We start from the raw sequence: 21,162 nt of genomic DNA, 5'->3' as shown, positions 1-21,162 counted from the left end.
ACTGGCGGTGTTGAGCTCTATCCTCACGGGAGGCATGTTTTGATGCGCAGTTCGGCCACACATTTTTTGGATGTCCTGTCACACCCTTCACCTCCAAGACGGCAGCTCATCCTGGGCTTGAAGAACTGGCAACTCTGCTTCATTTGTTGACGGCTTCAAGGAATGGTCCGTTTTGGGGGGAGATGGTGCCTTGAGGCTCTCTTGATACACAGTACGTGGCAAAGGCAACCCATCCGTTGTCTACCGCTTGTCCCTTTCGGGTAAGGCGGAGGTGGGGCAAAACGCAGTTTCCCTGACCGGGAATCGAACCCGGGCCGCGGCGGTGAGAGCGCCGAATCCTGACCACTAGACCATCAGGGAGCTGCCACAGAGGTGTCTTGATGAGTGACGCGTGGGTGTATCGGGCTACATTTTCCGCTGCGCCTCGAGAGGAGCGCTTGGGCAATGGCGCGAATTCGTTGAGAAAACTGCCACGTGTGTGAGCATTGGTGGTTCAGTGGTAGAATTCTCGCCTGCCACGCGGGAGACCCGGGTTCGATTCCCGGCCAATGCACGGTTCCTTTATGCGTGGGGTCTTGGGGGGCATTAAGTTTGTTCTCGGTCACGGCCAGACGGCATCAAGATTTGGAACAAGAAGCCTGTGCAAACCAAACTTGGGTTGGACATCGTATCTGCATTAAGTCAAGATGTTGTTGAGAGGAGACTTTGGAGAGTGGCGCGAATTCGGCGGGACAATTGGCAGACTTAGAATTGTCGCCTGCCAGCGCCAGTGGGTGACTGAATATATGTTTACAGACATTGCTGGTAAACCCGTGTGTCTTATTAGTGGAGCTAATGTGGCTGTAATTAAGGAATTTAATTTAAGACGGCACTACGAGACAAAAGAAGAATGGTCCGTTTTGGGGGAAGAGGGTGTCTTGAGCCTCGCTTGATACACAGTACGTGGCAAAGGCAACCCATCCATTGTCTACCGCTTGTCCCTTTCAGGTAAGCCGGAGCTGGGTCAAAACACCGTTTTTAGGATCTCCTGTGGCACTCTTCACCTCCAAAACCCGTTCAGGGCTTCAATACCTGGGGACTCACCTTTGTTTGTCCAAGCTGAATTTCATTTCTGTGCAGCTTCGAGAAATCGTCCATTTTCAGGTTCCCTGTCAGCCTCGTTGGCGCAGTAGGCAGCGCGTCAGTCTCATAATCTGAAGGTCGTGAGTTCGAGCCTCACACGAGGCAGGTGTTTTGGTACAGAGTTGGTCCATCCATTTTGTACCTCTTCTACCCATTTCGAGGACGCTGGAGCCTTAGAACCACTCCTTTGTAGTGGATTTTCAGCCTCCTCCGATGCGAGATCTAGAACAGGGATCAATCCAAATCATTCTGCCATTGACCGTGGAAAGCCTTCCCATCTGTTTGATTTCAAGACTCACACGTGGCAGGCGATCCTCCCCTATGGATGTGTGCCGGCCCTCTGAAACCACTTCATCCAACTTTCACCACAATTCCTCTTTCTTTTCTCAGGTCAGAATTGCGGGGCACCACACGTTGGCTCCCAAATGACTCCTACCTGTTATTTCTTCTAGGACACTTTGTCCAGGTAGGGTTAGGAATGTCTTTGCATTGGAAGCGGATGAACAAGGGCTGATAATTGGTTATCAGCAGCTCCCGAGCTGAGTCTCTGGAGGTTGCCTGGAGTTCCTTTGCCAACAGGGTCCATGGAGAGGGATAATTTGAAGTCATTCTTGCCTGACTGTTAAGTTGGAACAAGAAGTCTATGCAAACCAAACTTGGGTTGGACATCGTATCTGCATTAAGTCAAGATGTTGTTGAGAGTAGACTTTGGAGAGTGGCGCGAATTCGACGAGACAATTGGCAGACTTGTAAGGGCTGGTGGCTGAGCGTTAGAACTGTCGCCTGCCACATGTGAATCACGAAATCAGAAGGTAGTGACTTGTAGCCTCACGCAAGCGATGTGCTTTGATGCGCAGTACGTGGCAGAGTTTGTGCATCCATTTTAAGCGTCTGGAGAGGAGAGTTTGGACAGTAGCGCGAATTCAGCGGGACAATTGGCGGACATGCAAGGGTTGTTAGCTCAGCGGTAGAATTGTCGCCTGCCATGCGCAAGTCTCGAAAACTGGCGGTGTTGAGCTCTATCCTCACGGGAGGCATGTTTTGATGCGCAGTTCGGCCACACATTTTTTGGATGTCCTGTCACACCCTTCACCTCCAAGACGGCAGCTCATCCTGGGCTTGAAGAACTGGCAACTCTGCTTCATTTGTTGACGGCTTCAAGGAATGGTCCGTTTTGGGGGGAGATGGTGCCTTGAGGCTCTCTTGATACACAGTACGTGGCAAAGGCAACCCATCCATTGTCTACCGCTTGTCCCTTTCGGGTAAGGCGGAGGTGGGGCAAAACGCAGTTTCCCTGACCGGGAATCGAACCCGGGCCGCGGCGGTGAGAGCGCCGAATCCTGACCACTAGACCATCAGGGAGCTGCCACAGAGGTGTCTTGATGAGTGACGCGTGGGTGTATCGGGCTACATTTTCCGCTGCGCCTCGAGAGGAGCGCTTGGGCAATGGCGCGAATTCGTTGAGAAAACTGCCACGTGTGTGAGCATTGGTGGTTCAGTGGTAGAATTCTCGCCTGCCACGCGGGAGACCCGGGTTCGATTCCCGGCCAATGCACGGTTCCTTTATGCGTGGGGTCTTGGGGGGCATTAAGTTTGTTCTCGGTCACGGCCAGACGGCATCAAGATTTGGAACAAGAAGCCTGTGCAAACCAAACTTGGGTTGGACATCGTATCTGCATTAAGTCAAGATGTTGTTGAGAGGAGACTTTGGAGAGTGGCGCGAATTCGGCGGGACAATTGGCAGACTTAGAATTGTCGCCTGCCAGCGCCAGTGGGTGACTGAATATATGTTTACAGACATTGCTGGTAAACCCGTGTGTCTTATTAGTGGAGCTAATGTGGCTGTAATTAAGGAATTTAATTTAAGACGGCACTACGAGACAAAAGAAGAATGGTCCGTTTTGGGGGAAGAGGGTGTCTTGAGCCTCGCTTGATACACAGTACGTGGCAAAGGCAACCCATCCATTGTCTACCGCTTGTCCCTTTCAGGTAAGCCGGAGCTGGGTCAAAACACCGTTTTTAGGATCTCCTGTGGCACTCTTCACCTCCAAAACCCGTTCAGGGCTTCAATACCTGGGGACTCACCTTTGTTTGTCCAAGCTGAATTTCATTTCTGTGCAGCTTCGAGAAATCGTCCATTTTCAGGTTCCCTGTCAGCCTCGTTGGCGCAGTAGGCAGCGCGTCAGTCTCATAATCTGAAGGTCGTGAGTTCGAGCCTCACACGAGGCAGGTGTTTTGGTACAGAGTTGGTCCATCCATTTTGTACCTCTTCTACCCATTTCGAGGACGCTGGAGCCTTAGAACCACTCCTTTGTAGTGGATTTTCAGCCTCCTCCGATGCGAGATCTAGAACAGGGATCAATCCAAATCATTCTGCCATTGACCGTGGAAAGCCTTCCCATCTGTTTGATTTCAAGACTCACACGTGGCAGGCGATCCTCCCCTATGGATGTGTGCCGGCCCTCTGAAACCACTTCATCCAACTTTCACCACAATTCCTCTTTCTTTTCTCAGGTCAGAATTGCGGGGCACCACACGTTGGCTCCCAAATGACTCCTACCTGTTATTTCTTCTAGGACACTTTGTCCAGGTAGGGTTAGGAATGTCTTTGCATTGGAAGCGGATGAACAAGGGCTGATAATTGGTTATCAGCAGCTCCCGAGCTGAGTCTCTGGAGGTTGCCTGGAGTTCCTTTGCCAACAGGGTCCATGGAGAGGGATAATTTGAAGTCATTCTTGCCTGACTGTTAAGTTGGAACAAGAAGTCTATGCAAACCAAACTTGGGTTGGACATCGTATCTGCATTAAGTCAAGATGTTGTTGAGAGTAGACTTTGGAGAGTGGCGCGAATTCGACGAGACAATTGGCAGACTTGTAAGGGCTGGTGGCTGAGCGTTAGAACTGTCGCCTGCCACATGTGAATCACGAAATCACAAGGTAGTGACTTGTAGCCTCACGCAAGCGATGTGCTTTGATGCGCAGTACGTGGCAGAGTTTGTGCATCCATTTTAAGCGTCTGGAGAGGAGAGTTTGGACAGTAGCGCGAATTCAGCGGGACAATTGGCGGACATGCAAGGGTTGTTAGCTCAGCGGTAGAATTGTCGCCTGCCATGCGCAAGTCTCGAAAACTGGCGGTGTTGAGCTCTATCCTCACGGGAGGCATGTTTTGATGCGCAGTTCGGCCACACATTTTTTGGATGTCCTGTCACACCCTTCACCTCCAAGACGGCAGCTCATCCTGGGCTTGAAGAACTGGCAACTCTGCTTCATTTGTTGACGGCTTCAAGGAATGGTCCGTTTTGGGGGGAGATGGTGCCTTGAGGCTCTCTTGATACACAGTACGTGGCAAAGGCAACCCATCCATTGTCTACCGCTTGTCCCTTTCGGGTAAGGCGGAGGTGGGGCAAAACGCAGTTTCCCTGACCGGGAATCGAACCCGGGCCGCGGCGGTGAGAGCGCCGAATCCTGACCACTAGACCATCAGGGAGCTGCCACAGAGGTGTCTTGATGAGTGACGCGTGGGTGTATCGGGCTACATTTTCCGCTGCGCCTCGAGAGGAGCGCTTGGGCAATGGCGCGAATTCGTTGAGAAAACTGCCACGTGTGTGAGCATTGGTGGTTCAGTGGTAGAATTCTCGCCTGCCACGCGGGAGACCCGGGTTCGATTCCCGGCCAATGCACGGTTCCTTTATGCGTGGGGTCTTGGGGGGCATTAAGTTTGTTCTCGGTCACGGCCAGACGGCATCAAGATTTGGAACAAGAAGCCTGTGCAAACCAAACTTGGGTTGGACATCGTATCTGCATTAAGTCAAGATGTTGTTGAGAGGAGACTTTGGAGAGTGGCGCGAATTCGGCGGGACAATTGGCAGACTTAGAATTGTCGCCTGCCAGCGCCAGTGGGTGACTGAATATATGTTTACAGACATTGCTGGTAAACCCGTGTGTCTTATTAGTGGAGCTAATGTGGCTGTAATTAAGGAATTTAATTTAAGACGGCACTACGAGACAAAAGAAGAATGGTCCGTTTTGGGGGAAGAGGGTGTCTTGAGCCTCGCTTGATACACAGTACGTGGCAAAGGCAACCCATCCATTGTCTACCGCTTGTCCCTTTCAGGTAAGCCGGAGCTGGGTCAAAACACCGTTTTTAGGATCTCCTGTGGCACTCTTCACCTCCAAAACCCGTTCAGGGCTTCAATACCTGGGGACTCACCTTTGTTTGTCCAAGCTGAATTTCATTTCTGTGCAGCTTCGAGAAATCGTCCATTTTCAGGTTCCCTGTCAGCCTCGTTGGCGCAGTAGGCAGCGCGTCAGTCTCATAATCTGAAGGTCGTGAGTTCGAGCCTCACACGAGGCAGGTGTTTTGGTACAGAGTTGGTCCATCCATTTTGTACCTCTTCTACCCATTTCGAGGACGCTGGAGCCTTAGAACCACTCCTTTGTAGTGGATTTTCAGCCTCCTCCGATGCGAGATCTAGAACAGGGATCAATCCAAATCATTCTGCCATTGACCGTGGAAAGCCTTCCCATCTGTTTGATTTCAAGACTCACACGTGGCAGGCGATCCTCCCCTATGGATGTGTGCCGGCCCTCTGAAACCACTTCATCCAACTTTCACCACAATTCCTCTTTCTTTTCTCAGGTCAGAATTGCGGGGCACCACACGTTGGCTCCCAAATGACTCCTACCTGTTATTTCTTCTAGGACACTTTGTCCAGGTAGGGTTAGGAATGTCTTTGCATTGGAAGCGGATGAACAAGGGCTGATAATTGGTTATCAGCAGCTCCCGAGCTGAGTCTCTGGAGGTTGCCTGGAGTTCCTTTGCCAACAGGGTCCATGGAGAGGGATAATTTGAAGTCATTCTTGCCTGACTGTTAAGTTGGAACAAGAAGTCTATGCAAACCAAACTTGGGTTGGACATCGTATCTGCATTAAGTCAAGATGTTGTTGAGAGTAGACTTTGGAGAGTGGCGCGAATTCGACGAGACAATTGGCAGACTTGTAAGGGCTGGTGGCTGAGCGTTAGAACTGTCGCCTGCCACATGTGAATCACGAAATCACAAGGTAGTGACTTGTAGCCTCACGCAAGCGATGTGCTTTGATGCGCAGTACGTGGCAGAGTTTGTGCATCCATTTTAAGCGTCTGGAGAGGAGAGTTTGGACAGTAGCGCGAATTCAGCGGGACAATTGGCGGACATGCAAGGGTTGTTAGCTCAGCGGTAGAATTGTCGCCTGCCATGCGCAAGTCTCGAAAACTGGCGGTGTTGAGCTCTATCCTCACGGGAGGCATGTTTTGATGCGCAGTTCGGCCACACATTTTTTGGATGTCCTGTCACACCCTTCACCTCCAAGACGGCAGCTCATCCTGGGCTTGAAGAACTGGCAACTCTGCTTCATTTGTTGACGGCTTCAAGGAATGGTCCGTTTTGGGGGGAGATGGTGCCTTGAGGCTCTCTTGATACACAGTACGTGGCAAAGGCAACCCATCCATTGTCTACCGCTTGTCCCTTTCGGGTAAGGCGGAGGTGGGGCAAAACGCAGTTTCCCTGACCGGGAATCGAACCCGGGCCGCGGCGGTGAGAGCGCCGAATCCTGACCACTAGACCATCAGGGAGCTGCCACAGAGGTGTCTTGATGAGTGACGCGTGGGTGTATCGGGCTACATTTTCCGCTGCGCCTCGAGAGGAGCGCTTGGGCAATGGCGCGAATTCGTTGAGAAAACTGCCACGTGTGTGAGCATTGGTGGTTCAGTGGTAGAATTCTCGCCTGCCACGCGGGAGACCCGGGTTCGATTCCCGGCCAATGCACGGTTCCTTTATGCGTGGGGTCTTGGGGGGCATTAAGTTTGTTCTCGGTCACGGCCAGACGGCATCAAGATTTGGAACAAGAAGCCTGTGCAAACCAAACTTGGGTTGGACATCGTATCTGCATTAAGTCAAGATGTTGTTGAGAGGAGACTTTGGAGAGTGGCGCGAATTCGGCGGGACAATTGGCAGACTTAGAATTGTCGCCTGCCAGCGCCAGTGGGTGACTGAATATATGTTTACAGACATTGCTGGTAAACCCGTGTGTCTTATTAGTGGAGCTAATGTGGCTGTAATTAAGGAATTTAATTTAAGACGGCACTACGAGACAAAAGAAGAATGGTCCGTTTTGGGGGAAGAGGGTGTCTTGAGCCTCGCTTGATACACAGTACGTGGCAAAGGCAACCCATCCATTGTCTACCGCTTGTCCCTTTCAGGTAAGCCGGAGCTGGGTCAAAACACCGTTTTTAGGATCTCCTGTGGCACTCTTCACCTCCAAAACCCGTTCAGGGCTTCAATACCTGGGGACTCACCTTTGTTTGTCCAAGCTGAATTTCATTTCTGTGCAGCTTCGAGAAATCGTCCATTTTCAGGTTCCCTGTCAGCCTCGTTGGCGCAGTAGGCAGCGCGTCAGTCTCATAATCTGAAGGTCGTGAGTTCGAGCCTCACACGAGGCAGGTGTTTTGGTACAGAGTTGGTCCATCCATTTTGTACCTCTTCTACCCATTTCGAGGACGCTGGAGCCTTAGAACCACTCCTTTGTAGTGGATTTTCAGCCTCCTCCGATGCGAGATCTAGAACAGGGATCAATCCAAATCATTCTGCCATTGACCGTGGAAAGCCTTCCCATCTGTTTGATTTCAAGACTCACACGTGGCAGGCGATCCTCCCCTATGGATGTGTGCCGGCCCTCTGAAACCACTTCATCCAACTTTCACCACAATTCCTCTTTCTTTTCTCAGGTCAGAATTGCGGGGCACCACACGTTGGCTCCCAAATGACTCCTACCTGTTATTTCTTCTAGGACACTTTGTCCAGGTAGGGTTAGGAATGTCTTTGCATTGGAAGCGGATGAACAAGGGCTGATAATTGGTTATCAGCAGCTCCCGAGCTGAGTCTCTGGAGGTTGCCTGGAGTTCCTTTGCCAACAGGGTCCATGGAGAGGGATAATTTGAAGTCATTCTTGCCTGACTGTTAAGTTGGAACAAGAAGTCTATGCAAACCAAACTTGGGTTGGACATCGTATCTGCATTAAGTCAAGATGTTGTTGAGAGTAGACTTTGGAGAGTGGCGCGAATTCGACGAGACAATTGGCAGACTTGTAAGGGCTGGTGGCTGAGCGTTAGAACTGTCGCCTGCCACATGTGAATCACGAAATCAGAAGGTAGTGACTTGTAGCCTCACGCAAGCGATGTGCTTTGATGCGCAGTACGTGGCAGAGTTTGTGCATCCATTTTAAGCGTCTGGAGAGGAGAGTTTGGACAGTAGCGCGAATTCAGCGGGACAATTGGCGGACATGCAAGGGTTGTTAGCTCAGCGGTAGAATTGTCGCCTGCCATGCGCAAGTCTCGAAAACTGGCGGTGTTGAGCTCTATCCTCACGGGAGGCATGTTTTGATGCGCAGTTCGGCCACACATTTTTTGGATGTCCTGTCACACCCTTCACCTCCAAGACGGCAGCTCATCCTGGGCTTGAAGAACTGGCAACTCTGCTTCATTTGTTGACGGCTTCAAGGAATGGTCCGTTTTGGGGGGAGATGGTGCCTTGAGGCTCTCTTGATACACAGTACGTGGCAAAGGCAACCCATCCATTGTCTACCGCTTGTCCCTTTCGGGTAAGGCGGAGGTGGGGCAAAACGCAGTTTCCCTGACCGGGAATCGAACCCGGGCCGCGGCGGTGAGAGCGCCGAATCCTGACCACTAGACCATCAGGGAGCTGCCACAGAGGTGTCTTGATGAGTGACGCGTGGGTGTATCGGGCTACATTTTCCGCTGCGCCTCGAGAGGAGCGCTTGGGCAATGGCGCGAATTCGTTGAGAAAACTGCCACGTGTGTGAGCATTGGTGGTTCAGTGGTAGAATTCTCGCCTGCCACGCGGGAGACCGGGGTTCGATTCCCGGCCAATGCACGGTTCCTTTATGCGTGGGGTCTTGGGGGGCATTAAGTTTGTTCTCGGTCACGGCCAGACGGCATCAAGATTTGGAACAAGAAGCCTGTGCAAACCAAACTTGGGTTGGACATCGTATCTGCATTAAGTCAAGATGTTGTTGAGAGGAGACTTTGGAGAGTGGCGCGAATTCGGCGGGACAATTGGCAGACTTAGAATTGTCGCCTGCCAGCGCCAGTGGGTGACTGAATATATGTTTACAGACATTGCTGGTAAACCCGTGTGTCTTATTAGTGGAGCTAATGTGGCTGTAATTAAGGAATTTAATTTAAGACGGCACTACGAGACAAAAGAAGAATGGTCCGTTTTGGGGGAAGAGGGTGTCTTGAGCCTCGCTTGATACACAGTACGTGGCAAAGGCAACCCATCCATTGTCTACCGCTTGTCCCTTTCAGGTAAGCCGGAGCTGGGTCAAAACACCGTTTTTAGGATCTCCTGTGGCACTCTTCACCTCCAAAACCCGTTCAGGGCTTCAATACCTGGGGACTCACCTTTGTTTGTCCAAGCTGAATTTCATTTCTGTGCAGCTTCGAGAAATCGTCCATTTTCAGGTTCCCTGTCAGCCTCGTTGGCGCAGTAGGCAGCGCGTCAGTCTCATAATCTGAAGGTCGTGAGTTCGAGCCTCACACGAGGCAGGTGTTTTGGTACAGAGTTGGTCCATCCATTTTGTACCTCTTCTACCCATTTCGAGGACGCTGGAGCCTTAGAACCACTCCTTTGTAGTGGATTTTCAGCCTCCTCCGATGCGAGATCTAGAACAGGGATCAATCCAAATCATTCTGCCATTGACCGTGGAAAGCCTTCCCATCTGTTTGATTTCAAGACTCACACGTGGCAGGCGATCCTCCCCTATGGATGTGTGCCGGCCCTCTGAAACCACTTCATCCAACTTTCACCACAATTCCTCTTTCTTTTCTCAGGTCAGAATTGCGGGGCACCACACGTTGGCTCCCAAATGACTCCTACCTGTTATTTCTTCTAGGACACTTTGTCCAGGTAGGGTTAGGAATGTCTTTGCATTGGAAGCGGATGAACAAGGGCTGATAATTGGTTATCAGCAGCTCCCGAGCTGAGTCTCTGGAGGTTGCCTGGAGTTCCTTTGCCAACAGGGTCCATGGAGAGGGATAATTTGAAGTCATTCTTGCCTGACTGTTAAGTTGGAACAAGAAGTCTATGCAAACCAAACTTGGGTTGGACATCGTATCTGCATTAAGTCAAGATGTTGTTGAGAGTAGACTTTGGAGAGTGGCGCGAATTCGACGAGACAATTGGCAGACTTGTAAGGGCTGGTGGCTGAGCGTTAGAACTGTCGCCTGCCACATGTGAATCACGAAATCACAAGGTAGTGACTTGTAGCCTCACGCAAGCGATGTGCTTTGATGCGCAGTACGTGGCAGAGTTTGTGCATCCATTTTAAGCGTCTGGAGAGGAGAGTTTGGACAGTAGCGCGAATTCAGCGGGACAATTGGCGGACATGCAAGGGTTGTTAGCTCAGCGGTAGAATTGTCGCCTGCCATGCGCAAGTCTCGAAAACTGGCGGTGTTGAGCTCTATCCTCACGGGAGGCATGTTTTGATGCGCAGTTCGGCCACACATTTTTTGGATGTCCTGTCACACCCTTCACCTCCAAGACGGCAGCTCATCCTGGGCTTGAAGAACTGGCAACTCTGCTTCATTTGTTGACGGCTTCAAGGAATGGTCCGTTTTGGGGGGAGATGGTGCCTTGAGGCTCTCTTGATACACAGTACGTGGCAAAGGCAACCCATCCATTGTCTACCGCTTGTCCCTTTCGGGTAAGGCGGAGGTGGGGCAAAACGCAGTTTCCCTGACCGGGAATCGAACCCGGGCCGCGGCGGTGAGAGCGCCGAATCCTGACCACTAGACCATCAGGGAGCTGCCACAGAGGTGTCTTGATGAGTGACGCGTGGGTGTATCGGGCTACATTTTCCGCTGCGCCTCGAGAGGAGCGCTTGGGCAATGGCGCGAATTCGTTGAGAAAACTGCCACGTGTGTGAGCATTGGTGGTTCAGTGGTAGAATTCTCGCCTGCCACGCGGGAGACCCGGGTTCGATTCCCGGCCAATGCACGGTTCCTTTATGCGTGGGGTCTTGGGGGGCATTAAGTTTGTTCTCGGTCACGGCCAGACGGCATCAAGATTTGGAACAAGAAGCCTGTGCAAACCAAACTTGGGTTGGACATCGTATCTGCATTAAGTCAAGATGTTGTTGAGAGGAGACTTTGGAGAGTGGCGCGAATTCGGCGGGACAATTGGCAGACTTAGAATTGTCGCCTGCCAGCGCCAGTGGGTGACTGAATATATGTTTACAGACATTGCTGGTAAACCCGTGTGTCTTATTAGTGGAGCTAATGTGGCTGTAATTAAGGAATTTAATTTAAGACGGCACTACGAGACAAAAGAAGAATGGTCCGTTTTGGGGGAAGAGGGTGTCTTGAGCCTCGCTTGATACACAGTACGTGGCAAAGGCAACCCATCCATTGTCTACCGCTTGTCCCTTTCAGGTAAGCCGGAGCTGGGTCAAAACACCGTTTTTAGGATCTCCTGTGGCACTCTTCACCTCCAAAACCCGTTCAGGGCTTCAATACCTGGGGACTCACCTTTGTTTGTCCAAGCTGAATTTCATTTCTGTGCAGCTTCGAGAAATCGTCCATTTTCAGGTTCCCTGTCAGCCTCGTTGGCGCAGTAGGCAGCGCGTCAGTCTCATAATCTGAAGGTCGTGAGTTCGAGCCTCACACGAGGCAGGTGTTTTGGTACAGAGTTGGTCCATCCATTTTGTACCTCTTCTACCCATTTCGAGGACGCTGGAGCCTTAGAACCACTCCTTTGTAGTGGATTTTCAGCCTCCTCCGATGCGAGATCTAGAACAGGGATCAATCCAAATCATTCTGCCATTGACCGTGGAAAGCCTTCCCATCTGTTTGATTTCAAGACTCACACGTGGCAGGCGATCCTCCCCTATGGATGTGTGCCGGCCCTCTGAAACCACTTCATCCAACTTTCACCACAATTCCTCTTTCTTTTCTCAGGTCAGAATTGCGGGGCACCACACGTTGGCTCCCAAATGACTCCTACCTGTTATTTCTTCTAGGACACTTTGTCCAGGTAGGGTTAGGAATGTCTTTGCATTGGAAGCGGATGAACAAGGGCTGATAATTGGTTATCAGCAGCTCCCGAGCTGAGTCTCTGGAGGTTGCCTGGAGTTCCTTTGCCAACAGGGTCCATGGAGAGGGATAATTTGAAGTCATTCTTGCCTGACTGTTAAGTTGGAACAAGAAGTCTATGCAAACCAAACTTGGGTTGGACATCGTATCTGCATTAAGTCAAGATGTTGTTGAGAGTAGACTTTGGAGAGTGGCGCGAATTCGACGAGACAATTGGCAGACTTGTAAGGGCTGGTGGCTGAGCGTTAGAACTGTCGCCTGCCACATGTGAATCACGAAATCAGAAGGTAGTGACTTGTAGCCTCACGCAAGCGATGTGCTTTGATGCGCAGTACGTGGCAGAGTTTGTGCATCCATTTTAAGCGTCTGGAGAGGAGAGTTTGGACAGTAGCGCGAATTCAGCGGGACAATTGGCGGACATGCAAGGGTTGTTAGCTCAGCGGTAGAATTGTCGCCTGCCATGCGCAAGTCTCGAAAACTGGCGGTGTTGAGCTCTATCCTCACGGGAGGCATGTTTTGATGCGCAGTTCGGCCACACATTTTTTGGATGTCCTGTCACACCCTTCACCTCCAAGACGGCAGCTCATCCTGGGCTTGAAGAACTGGCAACTCTGCTTCATTTGTTGACGGCTTCAAGGAATGGTCCGTTTTGGGGGGAGATGGTGCCTTGAGGCTCTCTTGATACACAGTACGTGGCAAAGGCAACCCATCCATTGTCTACCGCTTGTCCCTTTCGGGTAAGGCGGAGGTGGGGCAAAACGCAGTTTCCCTGACCGGGAATCGAACCCGGGCCGCGGCGGTGAGAGCGCCGAATCCTGACCACTAGACCATCAGGGAGCTGCCACAGAGGTGTCTTGATGAGTGACGCGTGGGTGTATCGGGCTACATTTTCCGCTGCGCCTCGAGAGGAGCGCTTGGGCAATGGCGCGAATTCGTTGAGAAAACTGCCACGTGTGTGAGCATTGGTGGTTCAGTGGTAGAATTCTCGCCTGCCACGCGGGAGACCCGGGTTCGATTCCCGGCCAATGCACGGTTCCTTTATGCGTGGGGTCTTGGGGGGCATTAAGTTTGTTCTCGGTCACGGCCAGACGGCATCAAGATTTGGAACAAGAAGCCTGTGCAAACCAAACTTGGGTTGGACATCGTATCTGCATTAAGTCAAGATGTTGTTGAGAGGAGACTTTGGAGAGTGGCGCGAATTCGGCGGGACAATTGGCAGACTTAGAATTGTCGCCTGCCAGCGCCAGTGGGTGACTGAATATATGTTTACAGACATTGCTGGTAAACCCGTGTGTCTTATTAGTGGAGCTAATGTGGCTGTAATTAAGGAATTTAATTTAAGACGGCACTACGAGACAAAAGAAGAATGGTCCGTTTTGGGGGAAGAGGGTGTCTTGAGCCTCGCTTGATACACAGTACGTGGCAAAGGCAACCCATCCATTGTCTACCGCTTGTCCCTTTCAGGTAAGCCGGAGCTGGGTCAAAACACCGTTTTTAGGATCTCCTGTGGCACTCTTCACCTCCAAAACCCGTTCAGGGCTTCAATACCTGGGGACTCACCTTTGTTTGTCCAAGCTGAATTTCATTTCTGTGCAGCTTCGAGAAATCGTCCATTTTCAGGTTCCCTGTCAGCCTCGTTGGCGCAGTAGGCAGCGCGTCAGTCTCATAATCTGAAGGTCGTGAGTTCGAGCCTCACACGAGGCAGGTGTTTTGGTACAGAGTTGGTCCATCCATTTTGTACCTCTTCTACCCATTTCGAGGACGCTGGAGCCTTAGAACCACTCCTTTGTAGTGGATTTTCAGCCTCCTCCGATGCGAGATCTAGAACAGGGATCAATCCAAATCATTCTGCCATTGACCGTGGAAAGCCTTCCCATCTGTTTGATTTCAAGACTCACACGTGGCAGGCGATCCTCCCCTATGGATGTGTGCCGGCCCTCTGAAACCACTTCATCCAACTTTCACCACAATTCCTCTTTCTTTTCTCAGGTCAGAATTGCGGGGCACCACACGTTGGCTCCCAAATGACTCCTACCTGTTATTTCTTCTAGGACACTTTGTCCAGGTAGGGTTAGGAATGTCTTTGCATTGGAAGCGGATGAACAAGGGCTGATAATTGGTTATCAGCAGCTCCCGAGCTGAGTCTCTGGAGGTTGCCTGGAGTTCCTTTGCCAACAGGGTCCATGGAGAGGGATAATTTGAAGTCATTCTTGCCTGACTGTTAAGTTGGAACAAGAAGTCTATGCAAACCAAACTTGGGTTGGACATCGTATCTGCATTAAGTCAAGATGTTGTTGAGAGTAGACTTTGGAGAGTGGCGCGAATTCGACGAGACAATTGGCAGACTTGTAAGGGCTGGTGGCTGAGCGTTAGAACTGTCGCCTGCCACATGTGAATCACGAAATCACAAGGTAGTGACTTGTAGCCTCACGCAAGCGATGTGCTTTGATGCGCAGTACGTGGCAGAGTTTGTGCATCCATTTTAAGCGTCTGGAGAGGAGAGTTTGGACAGTAGCGCGAATTCAGCGGGACAATTGGCGGACATGCAAGGGTTGTTAGCTCAGCGGTAGAATTGTCGCCTGCCATGCGCAAGTCTCGAAAACTGGCGGTGTTGAGCTCTATCCTCACGGGAGGCATGTTTTGATGCGCAGTTCGGCCACACATTTTTTGGATGTCCTGTCACACCCTTCACCTCCAAGACGGCAGCTCATCCTGGGCTTGAAGAACTGGCAACTCTGCTTCATTTGTTGACGGCTTCAAGGAATGGTCCGTTTTGGGGGGAGATGGTGCCTTGAGGCTCTCTTGATACACAGTACGTGGCAAAGGCAACCCATCCATTGTCTACCGCTTGTCCCTTTCGGGTAAGGCGGAGGTGGGGCAAAACGCAGTTTCCCTGACCGGGAATCGAACCCGGGCCGCGGCGGTGAGAGCGCCGAATCCTGACCACTAGACCATCAGGGAGCTGCCACAGAGGTGTCTTGATGAGTGACGCGTGGGTGTATCGGGCTACATTTTCTGCTGCGCCTCGAGAGGAGCGCTTGGGCAATGGCGCGAATTCGTTGAGAAAACTGCCACGTGTGTGAGCATTGGTGGTTCAGTGGTAGAATTCTCGCCTGCCACGCGGGAGACCCGGGTTCGATTCCCGGCCAATACACGGTTCCTTTATGCGTGGGGTCTTGGGGGGCATTAAGTTTGTTCTCGGTCACGGCCAGACGGCATCAAGATTTGGAACAAGAAGCCTGTGCAAACCAAACTTGGGTTGGACATCGTATCTGCATTAAGTCAAGATGTTGTTGAGAGGAGACTTTGGAGAGTGGCGCGAATTCGGCGGGACAATTGGCAGACTTAGAATTGTCGCCTGCCAGCGCCAGTGGGTGACTGAATATATGTTTACAGACATTGCTGGTAAACCCGTGTGTCTTATTAGTGGAGCTAATGTGGCTGTAATTAAGGAATTTAATTTAAGACGGCACTACGAGACAAAAGAAGAATGGTCCGTTTTGGGGGAAGAGGGTGTCTTGAGCCTCGCTTGATACACAGTACGTGGCAAAGGCAACCCATCCATTGTCTACCGCTTGTCCCTTTCAGGTAAGCCGGAGCTGGGTCAAAACACCGTTTTTAGGATCTCCTGTGGCACTCTTCACCTCCAAAACCCGTTCAGGGCTTCAATACCTGGGGACTCACCTTTGTTTGTCCAAGCTGAATTTCATTTCTGTGCAGCTTCGAGAAATCGTCCATTTTCAGGTTCCCTGTCAGCCTCGTTGGCGCAGTAGGCAGCGCGTCAGTCTCATAATCTGAAGGTCGTGAGTTCGAGCCTCACACGAGGCAGGTGTTTTGGTACAGAGTTGGTCCATCCATTTTGTACCTCTTCTACCCATTTCGAGGACGCTGGAGCCTTAGAACCACTCCTTTGTAGTGGATTTTCAGCCTCCTCCGATGCGAGATCTAGAACAGGGATCAATCCAAATCATTCTGCCATTGACCGTGGAAAGCCTTCCCATCTGTTTGATTTCAAGACTCACACGTGGCAGGCGATCCTCCCCTATGGATGTGTGCCGGCCCTCTGAAACCACTTCATCCAACTTTCACCACAATTCCTCTTTCTTTTCTCAGGTCAGAATTGCGGGGCACCACACGTTGGCTCCCAAATGACTCCTACCTGTTATTTCTTCTAGGACACTTTGTCCAGGTAGGGTTAGGAATGTCTTTGCATTGGAAGCGGATGAACAAGGGCTGATAATTGGTTATCAGCAGCTCCCGAGCTGAGTCTCTGGAGGTTGCCTGGAGTTCCTTTGCCAACAGGGTCCATGGAGAGGGATAATTTGAAGTCATTCTTGCCTGACTGTTAAGTTGGAACAAGAAGTCTATGCAAACCAAACTTGGGTTGGACATCGTATCTGCATTAAGTCAAGATGTTGTTGAGAGTAGACTTTGGAGAGTGGCGCGAATTCGACGAGACAATTGGCAGACTTGTAAGGGCTGGTGGCTGAGCGTTAGAACTGTCGCCTGCCACATGTGAATCACGAAATCACAAGGTAGTGACTTGTAGCCTCACGCAAGCGATGTGCTTTGATGCGCAGTACGTGGCAGAGTTTGTGCATCCATTTTAAGCGTCTGGAGAGGAGAGTTTGGACAGTAGCGCGAATTCAGCGGGACAATTGGCGGACATGCAAGGGTTGTTAGCTCAGCGGTAGAATTGTCGCCTGCCATGCGCAAGTCTCGAAAACTGGCGGTGTTGAGCTCTATCCTCACGGGAGGCATGTTTTGATGCGCAGTTCGGCCACACATTTTTTGGATGTCCTGTCACACCCTTCACCTCCAAGACGGCAGCTCATCCTGGGCTTGAAGAACTGGCAACTCTGCTTCATTTGTTGACGGCTTCAAGGAATGGTCCGTTTTGGGGGGAGATGGTGCCTTGAGGCTCTCTTGATACACAGTACGTGGCAAAGGCAACCCATCCATTGTCTACCGCTTGTCCCTTTCGGGTAAGGCGGAGGTGGGGCAAAACGCAGTTTCCCTGACCGGGAATCGAACCCGGGCCGCGGCGGTGAGAGCGCCGAATCCTGACCACTAGACCATCAGGGAGCTGCCACAGAGGTGTCTTGATGAGTGACGCGTGGGTGTATCGGGCTACATTTTCCGCTGCGCCTCGAGAGGAGCGCTTGGGCAATGGCGCGAATTCGTTGAGAAAACTGCCACGTGTGTGAGCATTGGTGGTTCAGTGGTAGAATTCTCGCCTGCCACGCGGGAGACCCGGGTTCGATTCCCGGCCAATGCACGGTTCCTTTATGCGTGGGGTCTTGGGGGGCATTAAGTTTGTTCTCGGTCACGGCCAGACGGCATCAAGATTTGGAACAAGAAGCCTGTGCAAACCAAACTTGGGTTGGACATCGTATCTGCATTAAGTCAAGATGTTGTTGAGAGGAGACTTTGGAGAGTGGCGCGAATTCGGCGGGACAATTGGCAGACTTAGAATTGTCGCCTGCCAGCGCCAGTGGGTGACTGAATATATGTTTACAGACATTGCTGGTAAACCCGTGTGTCTTATTAGTGGAGCTAATGTGGCTGTAATTAAGGAATTTAATTTAAGACGGCACTACGAGACAAAAGAAGAATGGTCCGTTTTGGGGGAAGAGGGTGTCTTGAGCCTCGCTTGATACACAGTACGTGGCAAAGGCAACCCATCCATTGTCTACCGCTTGTCCCTTTCAGGTAAGCCGGAGCTGGGTCAAAACACCGTTTTTAGGATCTCCTGTGGCACTCTTCACCTCCAAAACCCGTTCAGGGCTTCAATACCTGGGGACTCACCTTTGTTTGTCCAAGCTGAATTTCATTTCTGTGCAGCTTCGAGAAATCGTCCATTTTCAGGTTCCCTGTCAGCCTCGTTGGCGCAGTAGGCAGCGCGTCAGTCTCATAATCTGAAGGTCGTGAGTTCGAGCCTCACACGAGGCAGGTGTTTTGGTACAGAGTTGGTCCATCCATTTTGTACCTCTTCTACCCATTTCGAGGACGCTGGAGCCTTAGAACCACTCCTTTGTAGTGGATTTTCAGCCTCCTCCGATGCGAGATCTAGAACAGGGATCAATCCAAATCATTCTGCCATTGACCGTGGAAAGCCTTCCCATCTGTTTGATTTCAAGACTCACACGTGGCAGGCGATCCTCCCCTATGGATGTGTGCCGGCCCTCTGAAACCACTTCATCCAACTTTCACCACAATTCCTCTTTCTTTTCTCAGGTCAGAATTGCGGGGCACCACACGTTGGCTCCCAAATGACTCCTACCTGTTATTTCTTCTAGGACACTTTGTCCAGGTAGGGTTAGGAATGTCTTTGCATTGGAAGCGGATGAACAAGGGCTGATAATTGGTTATCAGCAGCTCCCGAGCTGAGTCTCTGGAGGTTGCCTGGAGTTCCTTTGCCAACAGGGTCCATGGAGAGGGATAATTTGAAGTCATTCTTGCCTGACTGTTAAGTTGGAACAAGAAGTCTATGCAAACCAAACTTGGGTTGGACATCGTATCTGCATTAAGTCAAGATGTTGTTGAGAGTAGACTTTGGAGAGTGGCGCGAATTCGACGAGACAATTGGCAGACTTGTAAGGGCTGGTGGCTGAGCGTTAGAACTGTCGCCTGCCACATGTGAATCACGAAATCACAAGGTAGTGACTTGTAGCCTCACGCAAGCGATGTGCTTTGATGCGCAGTACGTGGCAGAGTTTGTGCATCCATTTTAAGCGTCTGGAGAGGAGAGTTTGGACAGTAGCGCGAATTCAGCGGGACAATTGGCGGACATGCAAGGGTTGTTAGCTCAGCGGTAGAATTGTCGCCTGCCATGCGCAAGTCTCGAAAACTGGCGGTGTTGAGCTCTATCCTCACGGGAGGCATGTTTTGATGCGCAGTTCGGCCACACATTTTTTGGATGTCCTGTCACACCCTTCACCTCCAAGACGGCAGCTCATCCTGGGCTTGAAGAACTGGCAACTCTGCTTCATTTGTTGACGGCTTCAAGGAATGGTCCGTTTTGGGGGGAGATGGTGCCTTGAGGCTCTCTTGATACACAGTACGTGGCAAAGGCAACCCATCCATTGTCTACCGCTTGTCCCTTTCGGGTAAGGCGGAGGTGGGGCAAAACGCAGTTTCCCTGACCGGGAATCGAACCCGGGCCGCGGCGGTGAGAGCGCCGAATCCTGACCACTAGACCATCAGGGAGCTGCCACAGAGGTGTCTTGATGAGTGACGCGTGGGTGTATCGGGCTACATTTTCCGCTGCGCCTCGAGAGGAGCGCTTGGGCAATGGCGCGAATTCGTTGAGAAAACTGCCACGTGTGTGAGCATTGGTGGTTCAGTGGTAGAATTCTCGCCTGCCACGCGGGAGACCCGGGTTCGATTCCCGGCCAATGCACGGTTCCTTTATGCGTGGGGTCTTGGGGGGCATTAAGTTTGTTCTCGGTCACGGCCAGACGGCATCAAGATTTGGAACAAGAAGCCTGTGCAAACCAAACTTGGGTTGGACATCGTATCTGCATTAAGTCAAGATGTTGTTGAGAGGAGACTTTGGAGAGTGGCGCGAATTCGGCGGGACAATTGGCAGACTTAGAATTGTCGCCTGCCAGCGCCAGTGGGTGACTGAATATATGTTTACAGACATTGCTGGTAAACCCGTGTGTCTTATTAGTGGAGCTAATGTGGCTGTAATTAAGGAATTTAATTTAAGACGGCACTACGAGACAAAAGAAGAATGGTCCGTTTTGGGGGAAGAGGGTGTCTTGAGCCTCGCTTGATACACAGTACGTGGCAAAGGCAACCCATCCATTGTCTACCGCTTGTCCCTTTCAGGTAAGCCGGAGCTGGGTCAAAACACCGTTTTTAGGATCTCCTGTGGCACTCTTCACCTCCAAAACCCGTTCAGGGCTTCAATACCTGGGGACTCACCTTTGTTTGTCCAAGCTGAATTTCATTTCTGTGCAGCTTCGAGAAATCGTCCATTTTCAGGTTCCCTGTCAGCCTCGTTGGCGCAGTAGGCAGCGCGTCAGTCTCATAATCTGAAGGTCGTGAGTTCGAGCCTCACACGAGGCAGGTGTTTTGGTACAGAGTTGGTCCATCCATTTTGTACCTCTTCTACCCATTTCGAGGACGCTGGAGCCTTAGAACCACTCCTTTGTAGTGGATTTTCAGCCTCCTCCGATGCGAGATCTAGAACAGGGATCAATCCAAATCATTCTGCCATTGACCGTGGAAAGCCTTCCCATCTGTTTGATTTCAAGACTCACACGTGGCAGGCGATCCTCCCCTATGGATGTGTGCCGGCCCTCTGAAACCACTTCATCCAACTTTCACCACAATTCCTCTTTCTTTTCTCAGGTCAGAATTGCGGGGCACCACACGTTGGCTCCCAAATGACTCCTACCTGTTATTTCTTCTAGGACACTTTGTCCAGGTAGGGTTAGGAATGTCTTTGCATTGGAAGCGGATGAACAAGGGCTGATAATTGGTTATCAGCAGCTCCCGAGCTGAGTCTCTGGAGGTTGCCTGGAGTTCCTTTGCCAACAGGGTCCATGGAGAGGGATAATTTGAAGTCATTCTTGCCTGACTGTTAAGTTGGAACAAGAAGTCTATGCAAACCAAACTTGGGTTGGACATCGTATCTGCATTAAGTCAAGATGTTGTTGAGAGTAGACTTTGGAGAGTGGCGCGAATTCGACGAGACAATTGGCAGACTTGTAAGGGCTGGTGGCTGAGCGTTAGAACTGTCGCCTGCCACATGTGAATCACGAAATCAGAAGGTAGTGACTTGTAGCCTCACGCAAGCGATGTGCTTTGATGCGCAGTACGTGGCAGAGTTTGTGCATCCATTTTAAGCGTCTGGAGAGGAGAGTTTGGACAGTAGCGCGAATT

The 21,162-nt window shown here is 51.2% G+C and overlaps 30 non-coding genes across 30 annotated transcripts; 20 read left to right on the top strand and 10 right to left on the bottom strand.

Annotated features, from left to right (window-relative positions):
• Window positions 1-288: 288 nt before the first annotated feature.
• Window positions 289-360, bottom strand: trnae-cuc (transfer RNA glutamic acid (anticodon CUC)). The gene has a single exon. It is a non-coding gene; the product is annotated as a tRNA-Glu (tRNA).
• Window positions 361-482: 122 nt separating this feature from the next.
• On the top strand, window positions 483-553 carry trnag-gcc (transfer RNA glycine (anticodon GCC)). The gene has a single exon. It is a non-coding gene; the product is annotated as a tRNA-Gly (tRNA).
• A 601-nt stretch (window positions 554-1,154) lies between these two features.
• On the top strand, window positions 1,155-1,227 carry trnam-cau (transfer RNA methionine (anticodon CAU)). The gene has a single exon. It is a non-coding gene; the product is annotated as a tRNA-Met (tRNA).
• Window positions 1,228-2,412: 1,185 nt separating this feature from the next.
• Window positions 2,413-2,484, bottom strand: trnae-cuc (transfer RNA glutamic acid (anticodon CUC)). Its single transcript has one exon. It is a non-coding gene; the product is annotated as a tRNA-Glu (tRNA).
• A 122-nt stretch (window positions 2,485-2,606) lies between these two features.
• Window positions 2,607-2,677, top strand: trnag-gcc (transfer RNA glycine (anticodon GCC)). Its single transcript has one exon. It is a non-coding gene; the product is annotated as a tRNA-Gly (tRNA).
• Window positions 2,678-3,278: 601 nt separating this feature from the next.
• trnam-cau (transfer RNA methionine (anticodon CAU)) lies at window positions 3,279-3,351 on the top strand. Its single transcript has one exon. It is a non-coding gene; the product is annotated as a tRNA-Met (tRNA).
• A 1,185-nt stretch (window positions 3,352-4,536) lies between these two features.
• trnae-cuc (transfer RNA glutamic acid (anticodon CUC)) lies at window positions 4,537-4,608 on the bottom strand. The gene has a single exon. It is a non-coding gene; the product is annotated as a tRNA-Glu (tRNA).
• A 122-nt stretch (window positions 4,609-4,730) lies between these two features.
• Window positions 4,731-4,801, top strand: trnag-gcc (transfer RNA glycine (anticodon GCC)). The gene has a single exon. It is a non-coding gene; the product is annotated as a tRNA-Gly (tRNA).
• A 601-nt stretch (window positions 4,802-5,402) lies between these two features.
• trnam-cau (transfer RNA methionine (anticodon CAU)) lies at window positions 5,403-5,475 on the top strand. The gene has a single exon. It is a non-coding gene; the product is annotated as a tRNA-Met (tRNA).
• A 1,185-nt stretch (window positions 5,476-6,660) lies between these two features.
• Window positions 6,661-6,732, bottom strand: trnae-cuc (transfer RNA glutamic acid (anticodon CUC)). The gene has a single exon. It is a non-coding gene; the product is annotated as a tRNA-Glu (tRNA).
• A 122-nt stretch (window positions 6,733-6,854) lies between these two features.
• On the top strand, window positions 6,855-6,925 carry trnag-gcc (transfer RNA glycine (anticodon GCC)). Its single transcript has one exon. It is a non-coding gene; the product is annotated as a tRNA-Gly (tRNA).
• Window positions 6,926-7,526: 601 nt separating this feature from the next.
• Window positions 7,527-7,599, top strand: trnam-cau (transfer RNA methionine (anticodon CAU)). The gene has a single exon. It is a non-coding gene; the product is annotated as a tRNA-Met (tRNA).
• Window positions 7,600-8,784: 1,185 nt separating this feature from the next.
• Window positions 8,785-8,856, bottom strand: trnae-cuc (transfer RNA glutamic acid (anticodon CUC)). Its single transcript has one exon. It is a non-coding gene; the product is annotated as a tRNA-Glu (tRNA).
• Window positions 8,857-8,978: 122 nt separating this feature from the next.
• Window positions 8,979-9,049, top strand: trnag-gcc (transfer RNA glycine (anticodon GCC)). The gene has a single exon. It is a non-coding gene; the product is annotated as a tRNA-Gly (tRNA).
• A 601-nt stretch (window positions 9,050-9,650) lies between these two features.
• On the top strand, window positions 9,651-9,723 carry trnam-cau (transfer RNA methionine (anticodon CAU)). The gene has a single exon. It is a non-coding gene; the product is annotated as a tRNA-Met (tRNA).
• Window positions 9,724-10,908: 1,185 nt separating this feature from the next.
• Window positions 10,909-10,980, bottom strand: trnae-cuc (transfer RNA glutamic acid (anticodon CUC)). Its single transcript has one exon. It is a non-coding gene; the product is annotated as a tRNA-Glu (tRNA).
• Window positions 10,981-11,102: 122 nt separating this feature from the next.
• On the top strand, window positions 11,103-11,173 carry trnag-gcc (transfer RNA glycine (anticodon GCC)). Its single transcript has one exon. It is a non-coding gene; the product is annotated as a tRNA-Gly (tRNA).
• Window positions 11,174-11,774: 601 nt separating this feature from the next.
• On the top strand, window positions 11,775-11,847 carry trnam-cau (transfer RNA methionine (anticodon CAU)). Its single transcript has one exon. It is a non-coding gene; the product is annotated as a tRNA-Met (tRNA).
• Window positions 11,848-13,032: 1,185 nt separating this feature from the next.
• trnae-cuc (transfer RNA glutamic acid (anticodon CUC)) lies at window positions 13,033-13,104 on the bottom strand. Its single transcript has one exon. It is a non-coding gene; the product is annotated as a tRNA-Glu (tRNA).
• Window positions 13,105-13,226: 122 nt separating this feature from the next.
• Window positions 13,227-13,297, top strand: trnag-gcc (transfer RNA glycine (anticodon GCC)). The gene has a single exon. It is a non-coding gene; the product is annotated as a tRNA-Gly (tRNA).
• Window positions 13,298-13,898: 601 nt separating this feature from the next.
• On the top strand, window positions 13,899-13,971 carry trnam-cau (transfer RNA methionine (anticodon CAU)). Its single transcript has one exon. It is a non-coding gene; the product is annotated as a tRNA-Met (tRNA).
• Window positions 13,972-15,156: 1,185 nt separating this feature from the next.
• On the bottom strand, window positions 15,157-15,228 carry trnae-cuc (transfer RNA glutamic acid (anticodon CUC)). Its single transcript has one exon. It is a non-coding gene; the product is annotated as a tRNA-Glu (tRNA).
• A 122-nt stretch (window positions 15,229-15,350) lies between these two features.
• Window positions 15,351-15,421, top strand: trnag-gcc (transfer RNA glycine (anticodon GCC)). Its single transcript has one exon. It is a non-coding gene; the product is annotated as a tRNA-Gly (tRNA).
• Window positions 15,422-16,022: 601 nt separating this feature from the next.
• trnam-cau (transfer RNA methionine (anticodon CAU)) lies at window positions 16,023-16,095 on the top strand. The gene has a single exon. It is a non-coding gene; the product is annotated as a tRNA-Met (tRNA).
• Window positions 16,096-17,280: 1,185 nt separating this feature from the next.
• Window positions 17,281-17,352, bottom strand: trnae-cuc (transfer RNA glutamic acid (anticodon CUC)). Its single transcript has one exon. It is a non-coding gene; the product is annotated as a tRNA-Glu (tRNA).
• Window positions 17,353-17,474: 122 nt separating this feature from the next.
• Window positions 17,475-17,545, top strand: trnag-gcc (transfer RNA glycine (anticodon GCC)). The gene has a single exon. It is a non-coding gene; the product is annotated as a tRNA-Gly (tRNA).
• A 601-nt stretch (window positions 17,546-18,146) lies between these two features.
• trnam-cau (transfer RNA methionine (anticodon CAU)) lies at window positions 18,147-18,219 on the top strand. Its single transcript has one exon. It is a non-coding gene; the product is annotated as a tRNA-Met (tRNA).
• A 1,185-nt stretch (window positions 18,220-19,404) lies between these two features.
• trnae-cuc (transfer RNA glutamic acid (anticodon CUC)) lies at window positions 19,405-19,476 on the bottom strand. The gene has a single exon. It is a non-coding gene; the product is annotated as a tRNA-Glu (tRNA).
• A 122-nt stretch (window positions 19,477-19,598) lies between these two features.
• trnag-gcc (transfer RNA glycine (anticodon GCC)) lies at window positions 19,599-19,669 on the top strand. The gene has a single exon. It is a non-coding gene; the product is annotated as a tRNA-Gly (tRNA).
• Window positions 19,670-20,270: 601 nt separating this feature from the next.
• On the top strand, window positions 20,271-20,343 carry trnam-cau (transfer RNA methionine (anticodon CAU)). The gene has a single exon. It is a non-coding gene; the product is annotated as a tRNA-Met (tRNA).
• The last annotated feature ends 819 nt before the right edge of the window (window positions 20,344-21,162 follow it).

This window comes from Rhamphochromis longiceps, linkage group LG23 (genome assembly GCF_057381845.1).
Source record: "Rhamphochromis longiceps isolate RC_006_pf linkage group LG23, R_longiceps_female_GT1.1, whole genome shotgun sequence".
Lineage (NCBI taxonomy): Eukaryota > Metazoa > Chordata > Actinopteri > Cichliformes > Cichlidae > Rhamphochromis > Rhamphochromis longiceps.
This window is presented reverse-complemented; position numbering and strand designations above follow the sequence as displayed.